Raw genomic sequence first — 21617 nt, 5'->3', positions numbered from 1 at the left:
CAGTCCAAGCAAACGTTCTGCCAGGCATGAAGACTGAATTACTGCTAGGCCTAGACAACTCCTCCTTTTTCAACCTGACACTGTACTTTAACACAATGACTTTGCTTCAAGACAACAATGCTTTGCAGAATTCCTTTCAAACTCAAAAGTGTGTCTTCAGCGCAGATACAACCCCAGTCCAAGTTGTTGATGTCATGCATCTTTTACCATCGCAACAAGCTGCTTTGAGAGAGGTGCTTCACAGTTACGAGGATATTTTCTCAAAGTCTCAGATGGGCTTCGGATGTATCGCGGATGAACGACATTAAATTGCCCTCAGCAACAACGTCCCTATCCACAGACCGCCGTATCGATTCTCCCCGGCAGACAAAGAAGAAGTTTTCAGGCAAGTGGACTTACTTCTCAAGCAAGGTCTAGTGCGTCCATCCTTTTCACCATACTCGGATCCCGTCATTCTTGCAGAGAGAAAAGGTAAAGGACGCACATGTGTATGCATTGATTATCAAAAGCTTAACTCTGTCACTGTGCCTGACTACCAACTTATTTATTTATTTTTTTATTATTTTTATTTATTTACAGAATTTCTGCTGGCTTCAAAGTGAAGCCATAAACAGGAGTGGGTAACATATAAATATAGCACACTGAACATTTTCACAATATATTACGCACAGAGAATGCACAGGTTTTAACGCGGTAAAAAGAAAAATATACAATGCATGACATGTAATTGCGCATAGCAAAATACCTATATAAGTGCGTACTAACATCACTTGAGTACTAACAACGCAACGTCACAAAACAATGAGTACAAATATGGCAGGAAGACATGCTATAAGTTTTTTAACTCCGATAAGAATAACGCCACTGTCGCCGCCGCCACAATCCTACCAAGGAGGCGATTCCACTCACGTACAGTTCGAGGAAAAAAAGAGCCCATGTGCGAGTTCGTTCTGCAAGAAAATTCCTGTAAGTTTCTTGAGTGATCCGCCCGCGTGGGTCATTGCATGACTTTCTCTATATACGCACTCGAATCAATGCCAAGCTTATCGTGATAGAGCAGGCACATATATTTTAGTCTTTCGCGTTTTGCCGCAAATGTAAAGGTTCCAAGTTCGCTGTCTGAAGCAAAGCAGTGACTGAAGTAAGGCGATTGTATGAGCGAAAGATAAATCGAGCAGATTTTCTTCGTAGCTTTTCTAGTTTATCCATATTTTTCTTTGTGTATGGGTCCCAGACCACGCAGGCATATTCCAAAAGGGGACGAATGTAGGTTTTACATGCTAATAGTTTTATTTCTTGCGTTAACTGTTGTAACGATCTTCTAAGATATCCAAGCTTATTCATGGCTTTCTTTTCTAGAAAAGTGATATGTTCATTCCGCCGGGGGTCTGAAGTGATTATTAAACCTAAGTATTTATAACAATTTACAGCACCAAGACAGCGACCATTTATTGAATACTGGAAAGTAAGTGGTGCCTTATTTCTTGAAATTGTCATTGGGACGGTTTTTGTAGTATTGATGCTCATCTGCTATTTTTCACACCAAATATGTAGCTTGTTCAGGGCACTATTTAATAATGCCTGGTCGGCAGGTGTGTGTACTTCCTGATAAAGGATGCAATCGTCCGCAAACAGTTTGATTTTGACAGGTATATCCTTTACGATATGATTCATATAAACTAAAAAGAATAGTGGCCCGAGAACCGACCCTTGGGGAATGCCTGATCGCACGGGCGCCGGGCATGAACACGAGTCGCCAACTGATACGCATTGACTTTTAGACGATAAGTATGACTCTATTCATGAGAGAAGTGAGTTATCTTGTAATATGGGTTTTAATTTGAACAAAAGCTTATGTTGCGAGACGCGATCAAATGCCTTCTGGAAGTCCAAAAATATTATATCGACTTTACTCTGTTTATCTAAGCCCCGCCGCGGTGGTCTATTGGCTAAGGTACTCGGCTGCTGACCCGCAGGTCGCGGGTTCAAATCCCGGCTGCGGCGGCTGCATTTCCGATGGAGGCGGAAATGTCGAGGCCCGTGTGCTCAGATTTGGGTGCACTTTAAAGAACCCCAGGTGGTCAAAATTTCCGGAGCCCTCCACTACGGCGTCTCTCATAATCATATGGTGGTGTTGGGACGTTAAACCCCACAAATCAATCATCTGTTTATCTAAGGCTGAGGCAAACTCGTGTATTGTCTCAAGAAGTTGGGTAACCGTCGACATTCCCTTACAAAAACCATGTTGTCGGCAATCAATCAATTTATTTTGTTGCAGAAAGTTTGACAAGTGCGTAAAAATAATATTTTCTAGAAATTTTGAGCAGGTACACAGTAAAGATATTGGTCTGTATGACGTAATTAGTGAAGAATTCTGCGTATAGACGATGTTCTAGACTACCTTGTAAAATCGAAACATTTTTCGACATTGGATATCACATCAGGCTACTGGCATGTCAAAATGAACCCAGAGGACATTCGAAAAACTGCTTTAGTCAGGCCTAACGGCCATTGTGAGTGGCTTGTTATGCCTTTCGGTTTGAGAAATGCGCCTGATATGTTTGAAAGAGCTGTGAAATCAGTTATAAAAAAACATAACTAGAAGAACGTCGGTAATTCTTTTGATGATATCGTAGTCTTCTCCGACACATTCACCAAGCACCTACAGAACCTCCAAGCTCCATTGCATGTCCTAAACATGGAGAATATAAAACTTAAACTGAAGAAGTGCCATTTTGCCCAAGGTTATATCAAATATCAGTATCACAGAGGGCCGAACTGTACAGTACCGTCTATACGAAGAAACATGGAAGCTGTATTGCGATTCCCAAGACCCAAATCCCCGAAATAGCTTCAGCGTTTCTTAGGCACCACCAACGTTTACCGCCAGTTTATACAACACTTCAGTGACATAGTTTTCCCACTTACGGAGCTGTTGAAGAAGAACGCACCATGGGAATGGGATTCCTCGTGTGAACAAGCTTTTCAGAACGTGAAATACTATCTGACCGAACAACCCATTTTACGATTTTTTTTCTTGCAAGAAACCATGCATCCTTTATTGCGACGCATCCAACAAAGGCATAGGGGCAGTTCTGAAGCAACGGGATCATGATATTAAAGAACACCCTGTTGCTCATCACTCGCGCAAGCTACTCACGCACGAATTAAATTATGCCATTACAGAGATCGAATGCCTCGCTATACGGGACGCTTTCGACAAGTGGCACTGCTATCTCCATGGACGACCATTTGCTGTTGTTACCGATCATGCTGCTTTACCATGGCTCAAAAACATAAAAAACCCACAATCAGCTCTTTCGATGGCCTCTGAAGCTGTCGATGTATGACGTTAACATTCGACATCAAAAATGCAGCGAAAATATCGAGGCGGACGCATTTTCACGGAGCCCTATGGTTCAACTCTTTTCGTTACCAGAATTTCAAACTTACCAGGATGACCCCCCTCGCTGCAAGTACACAATGGAAAATGGGGTTAATATCGTGACACGTAAAGGAATTCGCAAAGTGTACGTTCCTTTCAAGCTTCGACTGGGCCTTCTGCAGAAAGCAAACTTTCAGTTCGGACACGTCGGAGTAAAGAAAACCCTGGGCTTGTTGTCATCATTCTATTGGCCGGAAATCATCACAGATGTTCCATCCTACGTCCGCCACTGTGACATATGTCACCATTGCAAGAAGCCAAAAACCAAGAGATTCGCATCTCTCGAGTCACTACCACCTGCAGAACAACCCTTTTATCTTTTAGCAAAGGACATTATAGATGGCTTTTCAGGATACGGCTCGACAAAGAAGTTTATTCACTTGGCGATCAACCACGCTACGTGGTATGTCTGGGCGTTTCCCCACAAGAATGAAACTTGTGACGCAAACATTTCGTGCATCACCACAATCTTTGCTGCAGGAAAGCCCAGGAAGTTCCTATCTGATCATGGGCCAGATTTTACAGCTGGAAAATTCAAGCAGTTTCTAAAACGCAATGCTGTCCACCAATTGTTCACGTCCTCCCAACACCCTCAATGTAATGGCATGAACGAACGTACGAATCCACCCGGCTAAAGAGCAAAATAAATGATCAGCCACAGAAGTCTTGGGTCAAACATCTTTCGGATGTCGTCGATGAATACAACAGAACCCCACATGAAGTAACACGATATCCTCCATCGTACCTCATGTATGGAATCCTCTCATACAACACAATTTCAGACGCACCAACGGAGAATGTGCAAGAAGCAAGGAAAAGTGCAATCAAGAACACGCTTGCCCACCATGACAAGAACAAGATCTACGACAAAAAATTAATACCACAAGATCTCCTAACTGGCGAATTGGTCCTCTACGAAACACCTTGGCACCCGAACAAAGGAAAGCTCAGGTCGGTCATGGAAGGACCTTACACAATTCTTCACAGAGTCTCTCCTGTGAACTATGAGATCGACCGATGCGTAGCACCGTTAAGCAGAACTACTGACATTGTGCACGGGAACAAACTGCACCACTACTTTTGTCCCAATAAGTTGACGCTCTCTCGGGGGGAGGGGGAAACGTTTGACGCTTCTTGGGTGAATGGGGGAACGGAAGACAATAAAATTTAGAATAAACTGCTGGTGTTCTGACTGACGCCATGTCTCATCCGTTACCTTAGCGGTTGTCTTAATTTTATTACCAACGGTTTCGACCGGTCGACCGGTCTTCGTCTTGTTCGCAAACCCTATATATATATATATATATATATATATATATATATATATATATATATATATATATATATATATATATATATATATATATATATATATATATATATATATATATATATATATATATATATATATATATATATATATACACATATATATATATATATATATATATGTGTGTGTGTGTGTGTGTGTGTATAAAAGAGTGTTCCACACTCGCCGCCATGGCCACAGGTGGCGCTGACTGACACTCCTACGTTTAAATTCACATATAAACCCAATAAAGTGGCTTGGGGGATAGCCGGCGTGATAGCACAGTGGTATAGCATCTAACGCGTTATTCGGAGGTTGTAGGTTCGATTCCTCCTCACGGCAAGTCACTTTTTCAGCCCCTTCTCTTTTTTCTTATTTACACTACATTGGTTCTAATGACTTCCCCTATACATTCCTTGGCACTATTGTCTGTTAGATCTCCTTATTATTGTGTCGAAACGCGAAAAAACGAGCCCTTAGGTATACATTTCTTCCCCTTATTCATTAACGAGGGACTCGTACTGGCATAATTGGTGCCGTTAGGTTGTATACGAGAAACTATTGGTCAGCTGCCAGCTCGTAATAAGTTCTCGTGCTAAGTGACGCCATACAGGCTCATAAAAGAGTGTCCCACACTCGCCGCCATGGCTACAGGTGGCGCTGACTGACACTCCCACGTTTGAGAAGCGATTGAGAGAAATGGGGGAAGAGCGTTGGGCTAGGAAGGTTTTCAGCTACTTGTACATGAAGAATGTCGATACAAAATGGAGGAAGCGAACCAGGAAGTTGACTGGTAAATACTTAGAAAACAGCAGGTGGCCAAACCAAAAAGAACTATCGGTTAAGAAAAAAGTGAAGGAAACGGAGACTGACATGTGGAGAATGGGCATGATTAAGAAGTCCGCACTAGAGATCTATCGAACTTTTAAGCAGGAAATTGCCAAGGAAAGGATCTATGATAATACTCGGGGTAGTTCTCTACTGTTTGAGGCCAGGACGGGAGTACTGCGAACCAAGACATATCGGGCCAAATACGAAGGGGTCGACACAGTATGCAGTGCGTGTGGAGAGGAAGAAGAAACTGCCGAACACTTGATAATGTTCTGTAAAGGGCTTCACCCTATAGTTCAGGATGATGGCGCAGAGTTTTTCAAAGCACTGGGATTTAGGGACAGCGAGGGCAAAATAGACTTTAAGCGGGTAGACTTAACTAGAAGGAGGTTATCTGATTGGTGGCTAAAGTCAAGGCACGAGTGAAAATTAAACCCTTCACTGCGAAGTACGAATCCTCATCTTCATTATTTAAAGGAAAAAAAAAGATAAATGTAATGGTTAGTTCACTAAGTATTACGGCTAGGTGGCGTTAGCCGCCGCCCGATCTAAAGGGTACAGCCACATCCATCCATCCATCCATCCAACGTTTAAATTCACATATAAACCCAATAAAGTGGCTGGCGGATGGCCGCCGTGATAGCTCAGTAATAGAGCATCTAACGTACGCGTTATTTAGAGGTCGTAGGTTCAATTCATGCTCACGGCAAGTTATTTTTCAGCCACTTTCCTTTTTTATGTACATTACATTGGTTCTAAAGACTTCCTATATAGACCGTTTCGCCAGAGCCTGCCGGTGTCTGCCAACATTGTGCGTTCACCGGGAAACCACCCCTGAAAACTTCCGATATAGCTTATTTTTGCGTGGTTTTAGCGTTTGCTGCTGGCCACGGCTGCTTGTGTTCCGATGTTTTATGCAGATAAAATGATTTCTATGAAGCGCTGGCAACTCGAGCACAGCTGTGTCAAGCCAGGATGCAGTCTACATGCCTGATATAATTTTATATGCTAGTCAAAACGTTCCGTTTCCTGACCGATGACGATAGAAAGAGTACCTGCATTGCAGCGATCATGCGAGAAAGCTGCATTCCCACCAAGAGCGTGTAGGTTTGCTCTGCCGATTTCATCAAAGGTAATGTAAAGCTCAGCGCGGACTAATGGCACAGAGGCGATACTCAGACGTTGGTCTAGTCGAAGGCCTCCGTTACCGGTAAAACATCAGTCACTCTCGTCTTCCAGCTGTAGCAGATAAGTGTACTGACGCGAGAAATGGGTAGCAAAACGTAGAACTTACACTGAAAATCCATCGCAAAGGTGTTTATTTCATAGTTTCAGCTATATTAATGATGCGTTCTGTTCGAAACAATGCGGGACACAAAGTAACCGCGCTTAACATTAATCACCGCACAGTGTACGCCATGGTGACCACGTTTCGTTGTCGTTGCACTCGATTTTTTCCAAAGTGACGTTGGCGAGTCGGCTCTCATCTGTGCGAGCAAATGACTCATCGTCTGTCTTTCTGCCGCTAATAAACATCGCCGCATTCAAGCTCACTTATCTTTTGTGTGTGATGATGAACTGCCGGCTTAGGTAGGTTCAACTTGAAAATTTGGTTCATGAATGCACTCTAAAAATGTTTACACCCATAGGGGTGTATTTGTTTTGTCCATGCATGGGCAACACCCTTTTAGAGTCTCTAGGAACACTCTAAACAATAAGGTGTTTAGAAACACCCTGAAACCGTAGGGTGTAAGGAAACGTTAGACCCTACTTTAATAGGTATTTATGAACACCCCTAAACTATGGGTGTTGGATGAGGCTACACCCATACGAGTGGGGTGTACACTGAAAACCCCCTTGAAACGATGACAGTTATATGGATGAGCATACTTGATCAAATGAAGCGCAATTAACGGGCAACAAAAGCGGAGACACAGGAGGTGACGCTTAGACTTGTGTGTTGAGAAGAGCCATTCACAGCACTTCATTCCATCAAATACGCATCACTAACTGGCCCAAGCTCAATTGTTCTCAGGAAGAAGCATATATGAACATTCTCTGCGGCTGACAGGGAAGAAGAAAGATACTGGTGTCACCCACTGCACTTATACCTGCATGCATGCAGCTAATAAAATAAGGTGCCATGGTCTTGAATGAACTGCATGAGACCAGCGTATATATGTGTACGTAGACTGGGCCGTAAACGTCAAAGACGCGAAAGACACTTACGCGTGCGCGCACACACACACACACACACACACACACACACACACACACACACACACACACACACACACACACACACACACACCACACCACACCACACCACACCCCACCACACCAAAGTAGTGCAAGCAGTAACCTGCAGCGTAAGGTCCAACCGATCATAACGCCGAAGCAAAAAAACAATTAAGCCCATATGTTAACATCTGCCTTTATTATAGAAAAACTGCAAATCTGACAAACAGGACTCTGATGGCATTCTGCAAAAAATTTTGAAATATGTCACGGCACCAAGTTTCTTTCTCTCTATGCTAAAAATTCATTGTTTTCAATACAATAAATGTCCACAACTTTCAAAACACTTGCGTTAGTCAGGCAAACGACTGAGACGTATGGCATTCGATTGACACCTATGCAATAGAAGAAAAAAACACGTGGAAAGAGTAAGCGAGTTTCTGGAGTCACATTTACAACCTATCACATCTTGCAGTATAAATTTCGACATTAAAAAAGAGAATATTCAACAAGGTATTGTAATTGGGGTTGTACTTATGTAATGTCAGTGTTGATATACTTTTAACTGCAAAACCACTCGTCACTGCTGCTTTCACAATCGTCTTCAGCTGCTGAGATGACTGGTGCCTTCGAGAGAAGTGGGGCGAAGCTGTTCTTTCTGTACAGGGAATTCAATCCCGGAAACCTAAAATAAATACACAAGGAACAATAACTGAAATTTAACAAAAAGTGCAACATACAGTGTGCACCATGCATAACTAATTGCTTTCTTATGTGTAAGTATAAATTGAGTGCATAGCAAGCATATTCAGTGGCATCGGGCTCCACTGCAGTGAGAAATGCTAGAAAAGATGGTGAGCAATAAACGCCATAAAAAGTGCGCTGTGGCAGAATCATTATACGTTTCGTGCCGTAGATATGAACTTTACTTTACCCTTTCAGCTTGCTCGCGCAGGCAAATAAAAAGGTGCTGCTCAAAGTTGATAATGTTCCATTAGCTGCATGCAACGACCAATCTAAGTGAATGTCAAGTTCTATGCTTAAGTATGCATCAACACAGCTGCATGTGTATTTCTGCAAATCTACCATGGTACTCATTCGATTAGTTTATTAAAAGGAATACAGTTCGACGCGCAACAACATATGCATATTTGATCTGTATTGCACAAAAGCACAATTCGTACTTGCATAGTCTATAGGTTATTGCAACTAATACAAAAATGTTTGTATTGTTTCACACAACAGTCTGCTGTGTTGTTCTGCACAACAGTATGCCGCTGCACAGGAGCGCCGTGCAGCCTGCTTGCAAAATATAGCAATGAAGAATTTCATTTATGTTATGCCTGCCTGTGAGTGTGAGTTATTTGTGTTGTTTGACGGAGAGTTTTGTTGGCTGGACACACTGTTAATTTAGTTTCTGGACACATCTTCATCTGCAATTCAACACAGGGTTCATAGAATGATTACAACGTACTATATGTTTTGCATAGGTAGCATGATTTTGTGGAATGAATGCAATCATTCATGGCTAGCTCCCTAATGTACCTGTTTGTTATGTACACAACACCAAATTGAACAGGAGTCTAGTTGAACAAAACTCTACACAATGAACACAAGAATGGAGTGCGCAGCAAACAAAGGCACAAAGAGCACATGTGAATCACGGCACTAAAATTATGAAGATGGGACAGGCGGAACATACACACGCCTGTCCTATCCTTGTGATTTGAAGAGCTACGCTGAACTTTATGAAAACGTTACACCAACAAGGCCAAAAATTTACCCGTGCTAAGTTCACATGACATCTTCCCTTCCCCCAATTTGCTGATTTCTTTTTGTTCAGCCAATCTGTACATGCAAAAATGTTCCAAACGACGTGTGAATTAATGAGTGTAAAAAGTTTACTTGGACTTGCAATTAATAAAGTTGCATATAAGTATTAACTCCTATGCAGGTAGCCGTGAGCATATGTTGGCAACAAATCAGTGGAGGTTGACCAGTTCTTCAGCAGTATACATCCTCGAGAACATGTTGTTCTTGGAAGTTAATGGTTGACAATAAATAAATCAATATTCCAAGTCCCCCGCCCCCCAGATCTGTCGCCAAGCCACTTTCAAGCACTGTTTATATAGAAGCTATACCTTGTCATCAAGCAGTTAAACTCAGTCTTGAAACAAGCTGCACCGGGGGCAATAGCAGCATCCCCCCTTTGCAGTCTTTAAACCTCTGAACTCTTTCTGCCCATTTTACCAATAGGAGTGGTGTTGCAATACCCCAGTGTACTTTGTAGGAGACCTTCCTCCGATCATGCGCAGGTGTGTGGTCCGTGAACGTCTAGCCCAAGGTATACCGAAAAGCTCTGAATGTTTGAGTGAGGTCATCGGTAAAGTGTAATTCAAAGATTGTAACACAACTTCCGTGGGCAAAAGAAATGAAAAAAGGTCACCGAAACTTCAAGAACGTAAAAAGGATGTTGCTTACGTTTTCAATGCAACATGTTCTGACACAGAGCTTGTTGAACGCTGCTGAGTGACAAGAGATAGCCGCTGCCTGAACAGTTTGACTATGCCACCTCGTGTACAAATGTGAGAAAACAGAAAACTTTTCGAGTCGCGGTCCATTCGTTACCATGTATCAGCTTCCAGCAACCCCGGCCTTCTATCTATAAATGTTTACAAGAAAATATGTGACCAGTGAACTGATTGAACTTTGCACACTTATTGCCAGCATATACTGAGAACGCTACCTGCATAGATGGTAAAGCTTTCATGTCATTTTCTTATTAATTGTTGTGCAAGGCCAGAGTAAACAATTTACAGTTAAGCCACAAATTCAGAGTGTATGTGGGGGTAGTTTGTGTGTGCGCACTGTGCTGCGTTATTTTGCAGATGTGTGAGTCATACCTGCTGCAGCATGCCAAATTAATAATTGAATACACTACTACACGCTTCTTTGAACACAACTTTGGCAGATGTATTCAGAAACATAATTGTAAAAAGTGCTAAAAGCCCGCTTATGAAACAGTGTACATGACCCATGAACAGCTCCACTTGGCTCCTTTCTAAATGTCTGAAAAGGAAGTACAAAAAAAACTATTGTAGCAGCACCAATCTTCAGTGTTTAAATCAGTATGGTGTCTACTACGTACATCACCTCTATTCATACCACTATTTCATGAATCACAAAAGCAGACGGTATTTCTGGACAAGAGCTGATCACATGCAGAACAAGCAGCAGTATGCTACGAAGACCTATTGCTACAGTAGACAAGAACTCAATGTTAAACAGGCTAAACTCTAACTGCAAAAGAAGTCATAGACTAGCTTAAAAATTCCATTTAATTAGTGCCATGGTGGGGCAGTTACAACTTCTGTAACTACTAACACCATGGAGAGCTATGTGGGGTGAACGAAGGAATTTTGCATTATATTATGAAATCTTACACAAGACAAAGCATATTGTAAACCACTGCAAAGGCCTACGTGCGGCAGGGAACATATTGTAATGGCGTCTTTGTAGCGAGAAACAGGATCTATGAGATAAGATGATGAGCACTTTGTTGTCGTTTCCGTAGCCAGAACTCTGTCACTGCGCGTGACAGAGTGCTGGATGGGTACACGTCGCCTTATTCATAACATCATGGTGGAGGTATTAGCCTGATGAAGACAATGAATAACGCATCAACACAAATGGTGAGCACTAAATTAAGAAGCAAGGCTTACATATATAGTTTTTTAATCAAATAAACACTACATGACAGTTGTACATCTTATTACGGCAGGAGCTAACATGAAGATTGGGGCTTGAATGCATGTCATATCGCTAAACTAAATGTGTTGTTCGAGCCATTACTTGAATAGGACAATTTGTCTATGTTGTGACAGCAACATTGCTGCAGTTTGCTGCCTTGGTGAACAAAAGTTCTCTTGTCGAATAACAAGCTCCAACATTCGTTCAATGATTTTTTCATCAGGTATACATCTCAACACATTCATTACAAATCCTCAACTTTAACAAATACTTCTATTGTAATGATACTGGGTGCAAAACTTAAGATGCAGAGGACACGGCGTTCCACAGGGGTCTGGCTGCTCATTAGTTTTTTAACACTATGTCCATGATGCTAAAAATGAGTGATTCGACAAGAGGACATCCATTTACCAGAGAAACGAACCGCATCAAGGTTACTGCCATGACTTAGACAAACTATTTTCTTTCAAACATTCAAAACAACCTAATCTTAAAAACTCTTACTTGACTCCCAAAACAAACTTTCTTTAATGATTTCACCCCAATTCAAGACCCCCCTCTATCATAATCTTAACTTCTGCCATAATAAGACAACTGTCATGTAGTGTTCGATAGAATTTTAGGATGTAGACAGTAAGCATTTCTTCTCAATTTGATGCTCACCCTTTACGTTTATATGCTTTAATCACTGTCTTATCAGCTGAATAACCCAGGGTAAAATGCGTGAAGGCGTCTTCAATGTTTAGAGCCAGAAGTATTTTTAACTCTTGGTAAATGCCCTTAAAACAAACAAGTAATTTTATTTTACAAGAATCACTCTTGTAAAAAATATACAAAAACACTGCAATTTGCCATGTTTGATTTGATTGATATGTGGGGTTTAACGTCCCAAAACCTCCATACGATTATGAGAGACGCCGTAGAGGAGGGCTCCGGAAATTTCGACCACCTGGGGTTTTTTAACGTGCACCCAAATCTGAGCACACGGGCCTACAACATTTCCGCCTCCATCGGAACTCAACCGGATTGAGTCCCGGCAGCAGCCGGGACTCAATCCTGCGACCTGCGGATCATGGGCGAGTACCACTTCGCCATGTTTCTTCACGACCAACATTAGCATAAATTGAAACAAAAATTACTTCGATACCATAGCTACGAAATTTGGCTGACAAAGAAACAAAGACTGTGGTAAAAGCATGAAGCAACAATCATGCGTCAGTTATTTTTCTCCCATAACGCAATTTCTGAGCACATGACTTCAAAGGCCTCCGCTGTATTAGAAAGTTTATACCCAAAAATAATGCTGGAACAACTTCTTCCCACATTGAGGCATCAAAACGCCAGTTTTGGGAAATATTGCAAATGGTCAAGAAACCACTTCACAGACTAACATGACAAGACCATGAACTCGCAAATACTTACAGGTTAATGCTCAGTCATAGTTTCTAAGGCAGCCCGATTGCTTCTGTGTGTCCATCTGTACTGTCTTCCGTCCTCCCTTGGGCCAGCTTTTGTAGAATGTCTGCCAAGAAAATAAAAAAAAAACATTAAAAACAATTCACTTTTTCTTGCATGCCCCATGTAACACAACTTGACTTTCTCGGCCTCATGGGGTAGCAGTCTCGAAAAAATGCTAACAGCTTCTGCTTTATACATGTATATCTCACCCCCTTAAGAAGGTTCCAAAATAATGTCCAGTCATTGTTAAGCAAGAAGTCTAACAGAAGAAAACATAAACAAGATTCTACACTAGACATAAATTTAACTTCTTAATACTCAGTAAATAACCTATTTTCCTTACGCATTATATGCATACATGTTGAAAAGACTGGCCATGCAAACATGGCCGCAGGTGAGTCAACAGACTTCTAATGCCAACTAACAATGAGAAGGCAGACTAACGGAACATTTAAGACAGTTAACCAGAGGCCCATCATTAAACCTATCTTTATATCACGACGTAAATGCATGCCAAAATTTGAATCATGCAGTTTTGTACAAGCACAGAAATGAAGAAATGCATCTAATAGTTGAGGCTTGGCATAGCAACATGTGGCAGTGCATGTGTGAGCCGAGCATCGAATAACTCAACGAAGAAATCAAATGCTGAGCAGTTATCTCTCACATAGACCAACAGGCATGAGGTCTTGATTGATATCTCCGCTTGGCTTGTTTCGTTTCTCGCTTAATGTCAACTTTTCCAGTTAGTGTTTGCGGTGTCTTGACTACTCTCTCGAGTCCATGTTTGCTTGCTCTGCCTTTTTAACATGAATACCAACCTACTAGCAGCTCACCTCTCCTATTTGAAATATGTATACAATCTAGAATTACCACTTTGTTCACTTGATGTAACAATATTATAGTGGTTCTGAATGTGAATGTCAATTCAAAAGCACCAAGGCCTCTAGCATTTCCGCCTCCTTCAAAAGTGCAACTGCTGTCCTAAAGGTCAAATCCACTCAGTGTGGGGGTAGTTCATATGATAGCATAGCTGTAAGCAACCTAAGATACATTTTAGGACTATTAAAAGAGCTCTAAGTGAAAGCAAGGCATGCAACTAGCAAGGAGCCACATAATATCCAGCCTAGAATCTATTTCTGGTAATATATAATGCTGTGGTGCAGGCCATGCATCTCGGCAACTGTTCAGCTTTTCTCTGTGAACCAAAGCTTAGTAGAGTCAATATTGATATCTACAGATTGCTCTGAAAACAACAGTTAGGTTGCCAAAAAGTAAAAGCTGAAAGACCGAAAAAACTTCACGACTAATAAAATATTAAACACTTATTGATGCAAGTGCACCCAAAACACCATTTTAGATGCGCTGGTTGAATAGGTATTAGGTAAACAAAGCAGCAAAGGAATGAACTGCCAGATATGTAGCTGCAAAAGGGGAGAAAAAAGGTGGCTCTAGTGCCATGAAAAATCCATGAAAGTACTATCAACAGGGAAAGCTCGGTAGATGTTGAATCCACAACAAATGCGAATTTCCGCTATGTCAGTACCTAACGCTTGTAATTAGACTGGTGACTGCATAGCTCGGAATGCAAAGCGCAGCATGTAATATTCCTTTTAAAATTACATTCTCAGACCAAGTGAGAATTTAGCTTCATAGAACGTTTGATGTCCTGCAAACTTTTGCTGTTGAAGTTACATATTGAACATACAGAATGTTTTGTGTAATGAACACATAAATATTGACAGAAGCTGCAGACTATTGCACAGATGGGCATTGCAAAATATAAATGAACAAAACCGTGCAGTGCATAAATTGACCGTTCATAATTGAAGTGTAAAAAGCTACTAAACAACCCCACCATCTGAAATTTCTGATAACTGCAAAATTGTAAAATGTGAGCACGTTGCCACAGAGGTTGTGTTCACATGATGAAATGATGAATCCACAGCTAATGAAACACACATTGTAGCTGTTTTCAGATTCTCACTCGGCTTCTCCATCGTTCTCATCGTGAAGAGGGGTATGCATACGTTACCATAATGACTACAGTCATATGGCAACAAAGCATGACATCAGTGATTGTGCAATCAACATGCAGCCATCAACTAAGCAAGGCCTTGTTGATGTGCCGCTGTGCTACATCGGCATGGTGACGAAGTAGTGTACAAGGCATTAGTGAGATAAACAAATATGCAGCACGCCTCACTACGACACAATCTATACGGCGGAATTTTAGGGTCAAAACACTATTTCATATTGCAGAGAGAACCAACCGACAGTTAGTGCAAAATCACATCCTTTCTTAGCGAGGATTATACACTGCCCAGGCAATTAAGGGGTCACCATTATTGTCTTTCGAAATGAAGTTTCTGTGATACCCACATAATGCGATTGCTGCAGCTCTCTGTATGAATGAGAAAGATGGTCTTGAAGGTGATAAAAAAGAAAGACAGAGCCAAAGCTGCCTAATGGCCTTTTGAGATAATATAAAACACACTGTGCAGGGAAATATTTTTGCCGAGATATTCCTATAAGCTATAAAACTGACAACTAACATGCTCACTCTATGCAACATAGGAATGTCTCACACCTTTGCAAGAACTTTACTGTGGTGGCTGCACTGTCTGTATAGGCCAGAAGCAGCCGGCCCGTGGCTCTCAGGCATCTGATTCGTTCGTTGAAAAGAACCTGTGGCTCACATCCTTGTAGCACTGCTTTTGGGCGGTGCTTCCTGCGAAAACAGAAGTAGCACAACAAATTTATGCTCTGTAAACAGTCATATAAAATCCACATTGGTGCCTTAAAAATTTTTTTCGGCTATAGACTGAACCGCAGCAATACCCTTATCTGTTATAATGGAACACCTTATTGCTTTCCCTTGCCTGGTTTCTTGTTTTCACCCATGAGACAACTTAGCAGAAGTTAAGCTTTAGTTGGGGAGGAAGCAGTTGAAAAGAATGAATTTAACATACAATATACAAATAATGAAACAATTTTGCATGATATAAGAAGTTTAATTTTCACAATGTCGCACCACTAAGAAATGAGTGAGCAAACTGTGACGTTAAGTTGTCACAAAATCATAGAGTTTCTTGAAAATGCAATATACAGGTAATTCTGCAATTGAAATGTGCTGTTACTACTGACTCTGTAGCTGCAAGTGCCTGCTGAATCTACTCGAACGCACTTAGCAAACCTGTGTAATAGTATTCACAGAGAAAACCCAGTTCTCACTTAGCTGCCCCCATCACAGCATCATGTTGCTTCACATAAGGGTTCCTGGTATGCAGGATGCAGATGCTTGAACTTTGTGGCTGTGTCATAGCACAGTGAATGTGATCGACATCTGCTTGAATTACGTGAGCAGCTGAAAAATGCATCATTGTGCAATTAGCTGTAACCATGCAATATTGCTAGCTATCAGTCGCTTCATCATACACCCACAACAAATTTTGGCCCCAGCAAGATTTCGCAGTGTATACAAGCTTCTGAACACAATATTCAATGCTACCAGCTGCATTCTCTATTTTTTCTATCTATATGCATAGAACGTGCACAATATAGCCAATAATTGCACCAAGTGGAAAAGTTCATTTTAGGTATTCTATAAAATTCATAGACAAGAATCAGGCACATCACTCAAGCCTGTTGTTTAGCATCAGAGGTGGAAGTGTCCTTGCAAACGTACATAGAAAAATTAGCAATTAACCTCGAAATTGGTATAAACTAGGTTTGTGTATGTTAGAAACAAATTGCATACAGTAGGGACAGTCCAAGAAACTGCAATGATAAGGTTGGAAATTTCAAAGTGGGTCACGATTTTTCACACTACTAATGCATTTACAAGAAAGATAACAATGCTTGCTGCAAGAAACAATAAAGTTTTACAGTTTTTGCGAAATTCCACTTGCCAGTACCCCACTTTACAGAAAGGCAACACTTTGCGAAACCAAGTCACGTTTTCAGACGAAATACACTCGCCATGGTGACAAATAGGTGAAGTACTCTTCTACAGCGTGATTTATTGGAACTAAAAACTTTGATAACAATTTCTCATTATAGCTAGCAAGAGCCTTTCTACTGTTGTTTATGTGAAGCAATTTTATCTCATTGGGAGGTCACAAGAATAAGGGCCACATATTAATGAGCGCAAAAACACAGTGACTGGTTGTCACAGGTCTCGTTAATTCGGGAGGCGATCGCCGGGCTAATTCCAAGGGCCGAAGTATCGGCCCCCCGAACCGCACCACGAAAGCGTGAACAATTTAGAAGTGGTCCTTTTTGGCGCGCCCGCGGACGCCGGCTGTGGCCCAAAGAACAAGTCAGAGCCGAGAGTTGATAAACCAACAAAATTATATTCTAAATAATGGCAGATCTTAAAAACAATACACAAATATGCTCACTCCACAATAGCTGAGTACAATATGTCCCCGATCAAACAACGTACTGCACAGTACAATTAGCCACACTTGAACAACGGACACAGACACACTACAATGCAGTCGCATGCATTAAACAACCAAGACACTTAAACACTAAAGAGATAGAAAACCTATTCAGTCCAAAGTCCTTGGAACAAAAGTCTGAATGATACTCTTCCGAGAATCACTCATTCAAAGTCCAGCGTTGTTGCCGTTCCGCTGCCCCGAAGTTTCTCTTCCAGGAAACCTCGCGTCTTCAATTGGCCATTCTCCAAGCTTCAAACTTCTTCGCCGGAAACACGTCGGTTTCACAGACGCAGCTGTTGCCACGCGTCTTCGCTCGATAGCGGTAAACACACGCTCTTGCCTGTAGCTCGAGCCTTCACCCCTCAGGTGGAAATCCTCTTCTTCTCCTGCTTTGCCCCTACGGACAAAACCTTCGCCGACTACACGGCGGGATACCCAATGTGCTCTGGCGCTAACTTCCGTCTTCTCCTGATCTCTCATCTCCACTGCTCGGTTAAATACCTTCCGCGCGACATTCCAGAAGGTTCTCGTCATTTCGTCGGCGCGATACGCAGCGAAGGCTGGGGAGAGGCGCGAGACTGTACGAGGGCCGTCCCCGACCGATGACTCAACCCGGCCGAACACGCCCCTTACCTTCTAGAACTTTCCAGTGCTTGTCCGGCCGCCGCTGTGGGGTGAGGAGGTTCATCGGCGAAGCCACGCTTTCGAGGGGAGAGCGTCGCGCGCCCGGGGAGCCTTTAGATGGTTTTCTTTTTTTTTCCGTCGACCTCGCGGCGTCATTCCGGCGCGTTATCGCAAGAATTTGGCGGCGCGCCCATTTTAAGCGCTCGTTCTGTGACACTGGTTGTGCAGCAATTTTCAACTATACTCATTCAGGGAAACCATTGCACTTCTCCCTCAAACAATGGTTGCACATAATTAACACTCTGGCATGAATAATATTAATTTGGTAGGTAGCATACATTCTGATGTTACTCTATACCTTCATTTATTTTGCAATATTTTCACTTCGACATGACTATAGCTCAAAACAACACCCTTCTTCATTAAATGGGACTTCGTACATTACCTTAGAGTTAGCCACAAATGCTGAATAAGCACCTCTTATGGTATGCTTGGCTCACCGTGTGGTTAGCACTGCACAGTTCATCAGGGCACTACTGTTTGCTACCTGCAGTACGCAGCAAAAACTTAGGCATTCAAACAAAAATAAAGCAAGTATGGCAGCAGCATTTCGTCCTTTGGAGATGGAGAGGGCGGAGGAGTAGTGCAGCATTGTTATTCATAAACTGTTCTAGTTAGGCGCATGAACTGTATAAAAGAGTCAATATTGTCACAGGAGACAAGTGGCCGCATATTTGAAACCCTCCAAAGAAGGCAGAAACACTCACTTGGGATTTTACAGTATGTATTCTGTGCCATCTATAAAAAGTATGCAAAGTGCTGAATTTCATAGTCAAGAGTCCGACGGAATCCCGTCTGGTCGGGGACAAACATGGTGCAAAATAACAAAAACGCCGACCATAGTGAAATACACAAAAGTTAAAAAAAATTAACTCTTGTGTATTTCACCTTGGTCGGCGTTTTTATTTCGCACTATGCTGAATTTCACTAATACTTCACCCTACTAAGCCTATGTGAAGCGACAACGTATTGTATTCGCTTCGCTGTCCAGCTGGTGCTCCCGAAATTTCCTCAAGTTGCACAGACAACAAAGTGGTCTGGCCAAATTCAACTATACCCATTCCAACAACCACCGCTGCCTTCAACTCCAAGTGACAGCACCAAATGAAGCCTTTTAAAAGTGGCATGCGACTAATGCTAAGTACCTAAGCGTTTGAATAAAAAAATGCAAGTATATTTCAGTTTCATGTTCGATTTCTATTGTTAATTCTTAAGCATGTCACTTTTTCTCTGATGCTGGGTATTGAGATAAAGGCGAAATATTTTTAAAATGTAGTATTACAATAAGTTTACCAGCAACAGTCATACTACATTATACCAAGTAGTGCCAGCGATATCCCTGAAAACATTCAGAGCAAAGTCAACGGCATATCTCAGAGACCTTCACAGTCTTTCATTGAGCTGCTGATAATGGTGGCAGCCGCTAAATGAACTTTGAACCCCTTCTTTCAGAAACCGAGTGAGCTGCTTTTCTTCAAAAAACTTGTGGGCACAAGGTGCAGACATTGAGGGAAGTAGATATAGCCCCGGCAACGGGGACTATACCGCTCGGAGTTGATGTGCCGGCACTCTTGCCAAACAGTTACAGCGAAGGCAGCTTCGCCGTCTCTTTTCGCCCTATGAGCTTGGGAAGCGCCCGTGCTAACGCGCTGTGCATCCCTCGAGGTTGCTCCAATCAGGCGATCTCTTCCGTATGGTGCTTTCATTTTCTTCTTTCTTTAATACATTTTTTGTGATGATAGCCAAGTAGCGAGAGCCGCGGTGCGCCACAAAATAGGTCACTGGCGCCCAACTGAGACGAGAAAATCACTAAAGGACACTGCGAAAATAGCGAGAGCCAAAAGGACAACAAGCTGGACGTAACTTACGCAACTACTGCCGGCACAAGAGCTGCAAACATTAAAATAAACGCTGCGGGCAGAATATGCCGCGCATTATTATCCATAAGTGCATTATTGCAATCAGATACAGCCCAGCTGTCACACCCCTGCAAATCAAAGTGGCTTGTTTATCTACACGGAACACGCCAACTGAACATCGGTCGTGTCGCCTGATAACGCAACTACAGCGAAAAGGATGGGATGTGCTGTTTGGTCGGTCCCTCACACGGGACCTAGAGGAATTTTCGTCAACTATAATGCAATGCGTACTGCCCCGCCGCGGTGTCTAGTGGCTAAGGTACTCGGCTGCTGACCCGCAGGTCGCGGGTTCTATTCTTGGCTGCGGCGGCTGCACTTCCGATGGAGGCGGAAATGTTGTAGGCCCATGTACTCAGATTTGGGTGCACGTTAAAGAACCCCAGGTGGTCGAAATTTCCGGAGCCCTCCACTACGGCGTCTCTCATAATCATATGGTGGTTTTGCGACGTTAAACCCCACAAATCAATCAATGCAATGCGTACTGTAATACGAAACGTGACAGCAGCTATCAAGCCCACACCGCTACACCCCTGGTAACCAACTTCACGGTCAGGGGCACACGACACGGTTGCACAAAATTCGCAAGTACGCCAAAGCCGTGCGCGCAAACAAAAAAAGCCGCTTTCGAGTAAGTCTCTAAGCAACTTCGAAGCAGCGTAAACATTCAAGGCATGAGCATTTTGTCGGCAGTCGAAGTGGCCGAAGGAGGGGAAAATTCACGAGAGCTATAAGATAGGACTTACCTGGTAGCGAAATCCACAAAACTTGTTCGCTGGTCAGCTTGGCGGGAAAGCTCCGACCCAATGGTGACTCGAAGCAGTGAAGTTAACGACACCTTGCGCAAACTTCTGGTGGCATATTGTCCGACTTCACGCAACCACAGGTTAGCCGATCAGAGTAGGATAACGAATACACGCCTTGGTGTCGCAAATCGCCGTTGAACATGGTCGTTTCTAATGAGTTCTCGACCGCGACGTTCCGGCGTGACAAGCGTCCATGTTGGCAGGCGAGCGTCGTGGATGCGCGACCTTGCACGTGATCAGTCAGAGAGATGTTATCGCGAGCCGGCCCACCAACGCACGGCCGCCTTGATCGGTGCGCGCTGCGGTGTTCTGGTGTCGCGAAGGGGCCCACGCTCTGGAGAGTTTCTTGTTAAAACAATATTGAAACCATGCTTTGTGGTTGCGGTATAAGTTCGCTGTATTCGCTACACCTCCAATGTAGTACAATAACCTGTGTACTTGAGAATGAGACAGTTCATAGAAATGGTGAGGCTGTCGTAGTTAACTTTCGCATGCAAAAACATTATAAGTATACCATCAAATTATACGTACGCGCAGTTTGACTGACGAGATGAACTCACGCATTCAATTATGCAAAGCACATATACGCTATTTTTCGCCTGCGATTCCGACCACTTTTTTTATTGTGAAGCGAATAAAACAGAAAAAAAACTTCCTTACCGAGAATAAAAAAAGGCTGTGCACAAGCTCTGTTAATTTCAACGCACTTGGTTTTTTTATTTGTTGTACGCG

General features: G+C 42.6%; 1 long non-coding RNA gene across 2 annotated transcripts; it reads right to left on the bottom strand.

Moving 5' to 3' along the window:
• Positions 1 to 8005: 8005 nt before the first annotated feature.
• LOC119173289 (uncharacterized) lies at positions 8006 to 21079 on the bottom strand. Of its 2 annotated transcripts, none has more exons than XR_005110024.2 (4): positions 20826 to 21079; positions 15622 to 15762; positions 12996 to 13095; positions 8006 to 10892 (listed from the first exon to the last, which is right to left on the bottom strand). It is a non-coding gene; the product is annotated as an uncharacterized LOC119173289 (long non-coding RNA). The 2 variants fall into 2 exon arrangements; XR_005110023.2 differs by having other exon boundaries at positions 8006 to 8508.
• Between the last annotated feature and the right edge of the window lie 538 nt (positions 21080 to 21617).

The sequence above is a fragment of the Rhipicephalus microplus genome, chromosome 5 (genome assembly GCF_043290135.1).
Source record: "Rhipicephalus microplus isolate Deutch F79 chromosome 5, USDA_Rmic, whole genome shotgun sequence".
Taxonomy (NCBI): Eukaryota; Metazoa; Arthropoda; class Arachnida; order Ixodida; family Ixodidae; genus Rhipicephalus; species Rhipicephalus microplus.
Note: the sequence above shows the minus strand (reverse complement) of the source record. Positions and strands in the feature narration are given on the sequence as shown.